The sequence below is a fragment of the Triturus cristatus genome, chromosome 9 (assembly GCF_964204655.1).
Source record: "Triturus cristatus chromosome 9, aTriCri1.1, whole genome shotgun sequence".
In the NCBI taxonomy this organism is placed as follows: Eukaryota; Metazoa; Chordata; class Amphibia; order Caudata; family Salamandridae; genus Triturus; species Triturus cristatus.
The window spans coordinates 747,969,794-747,972,293 of NC_140592.1; positions in this window are offsets into that span (position 1 = coordinate 747,969,794).

Below are 2,500 nucleotides of genomic sequence, written 5' to 3' on the forward strand. Positions count from 1 at the left end.
CCCCGGAGCCCTGCAGCCCCAGAGCCCTGCAGCCCCGGAGCCCTGCAGCCCCGGAGCCCTGCAGGCCCAGAGCCCTGCAGGCCCAGAGCCCTGCAGCCCCGGAGCCCTGCAGCCCCGGAGCCCTGCAGCCCCGGAGCCCTGCAGGCCCAGAGCCCTGCAGCCACGGAGCCCTGCGTGGGCAGGCGGGAACCCTACCGCTATGGCTCGGGCAGACGGGAGCCCTTTCAGTTGCCGGCCACCTGGTCGCGCCTTTCCCCTCGGCCATCTGGTCGCGCGCAATGCTTTCCAATGGGGCGACCAGATGGCCGGGCCGGCCTGGAAGTCCCGATGAGGGTCCATTCGCCTCCCGGATCCCAGCCAGGGCTCCGGGAGGCCGGGCGCGTCCGCGCCTAGGGTCCCCTCCGTCACTTGCAGCGCGCGGGTTACAAGAAAGGGGGGTATCCTTCCTCCGGATTATTAGGGGCAGGGTATGCCGGAACACCCATGCTGGGGCTGTGCGGTTCATTGCCGGGGACCAGATGGGCGACGCCCGGGCAACATCCTCCAAGGCCTCCGGGGGCTTCCCTCCTCCGGGCCGCGGCATGGCAAAGTGCCCAGGGACGGGCTCCACGGGTCCCGGGCAGTCCTCCCCCGGGCGCCCAGGCCCCGAGAGCTCCGGTGGACCTCCCCGTGCCCGAGGCCAACCCGGGAAGCAGAGTCCCCCCCCGAGCCCTTGGTGTGAGGGTGGGCAGGCGGGAGCCCTACCGCTATGGCTCGGGCAGACGGGAGCCCTTTCAGTTGCCGGCCATCCGGTCGCTCCTTTCCCCTCGGCCATCTGGTCGCGCGCAATGCTTTCCAATGGGGCGACCAGATGGCCGGGCCGGCCTGGAAGTCCCGATGAGGGTCCATTCGCCTCCCGGATCCCAGCCAGGGCTCCAGGAGGCCGGGCGCGTCCGCGCCTAGGGTCCCCTCCGTCACTCGCAGCGCGCGGGTTACAAGAAAGGAGGGTATCCTTCCTCCGGATTAGTAGGGGCAGGGTATGCCGAAACACCCATGCTGGGGTTGTGCGGTTCATTGCCGGGGACCAGATGGGCTACGCCCGGGCAACATCCTCCCAGGTCCCCGGGGCTTCCCTCCTCCGGGCCGCGGCATGGCAAAGTGCCCAGGGACGGGCTCCACGGGTCCCGGGCAGTCCTCCCCCGGGTACGCCCAGGCCCCGAGAGCTCCGGTGGTCCTCCCCGTGCCTGAGGCCCAGCCGGGAAGCAGAGTCCCCACCCCGAGCCCCTGGTGGGTGGGCAGGCGGGAGTCCTTTCAGTTGCCGGCCACCTGGTGGCTCCTTTCCCCTCGGCCATCTGGTCGCGCGCAATGCTTTCCAATGGGGCGACCAGATGGCAGGGCCAGGCCTGGAAGTCCCGATGAGGGTCCATTTGCCTCTCGGATCCCAGCCGGGGCTCCAGGAGGCCGGGTGCGTTCGCCCCTAGGGTCCCCTCCGTCACTCGGAGCGTGCGGGTTTCAAGAACGGGGGGTAGCCTTCCTCCGGATTACTAGGGACAGGGTACTCTGGGACCCCTCTCGGTCCTCAGCCGGCAACTGGGTCCTGCCGTGTGGCAGGGTGGCCGGAGGGCCTTCCCCTGCGCGCCCGGGAGCCCCGGATGGGTCCAGGGGCCCGGCCGGGCCCCGGGTCGGGGTCTCCGGCCCCGGGTGCCGTCCCCCGGCCTGCGGCACCGCCAAAGGCCCGGGACGGGGTTCCGTTGTGGCCGGGGTGCCTCCCGTGGCTGGATTGGGTTCAGGAGCTCCGGCCGGGCCCCGGGGAGGGCGGCCTCCCCGCCCCGGTCTCCGTCCCGGGTCCTGCCGCGTGGCAGGGTGCCCGGGGAAGGGTCCGGAGGGCCCGGGGAGGCTTCCCCTGCACCTGCGGTCCTCGGAGCCCCGGCTGGGTCCAGGGGCCCGGCCGGGCCCCGGGTCGGGGTCTCCGGCCCCGGGCGCCGTCCCCCGGCCTGCGGCACTGCCAAAGGCCCGGGGCGGGGTTCCGTTGCGGCCGGGGTGCCTCCCGTGGCTGCATTGGGTTCAGGAGCTCCGGCCGGGCCCCTGGGGGCCCCGGGGAGGGCAGGCTCCCCACCCCGGTCTCCGTCCCGGGTCCTGCCGCGTGGCAGGGTGCCCGGGGAGGGGTCCGGAGGGCCCCGGGAGGCTTCCCCTGCGCCTGCGGTCCCCGGAGCCCCGGCTGGTTCCAGGGGCCCGGCCGGGCCCCGGGTTGAGGCCTTTGGCCCCGGGCCCAGTCCCCCGGCCTGCGGCACTGCCAAAGGCCCGGGACGGGGTTCCGTTGGGGCCGGGGAGCCTCCCCTCGCTCGTCTGGGTCCCGGAGCTCCGGCCGGGCCCCTGGGGGCCCCGGGGAGGGCGGCCTCCCCACCCCGGGCTCCGTCCCGGGTCCTGCCGCGTGGCAGGGTGCCCGGGGAGGGGTCCAGAGGGCCCGGGGAGGCTTCCCCTGCGCCTGCGGTCCCCGGAGCCCCGGCTGGGTCCAGGGGCC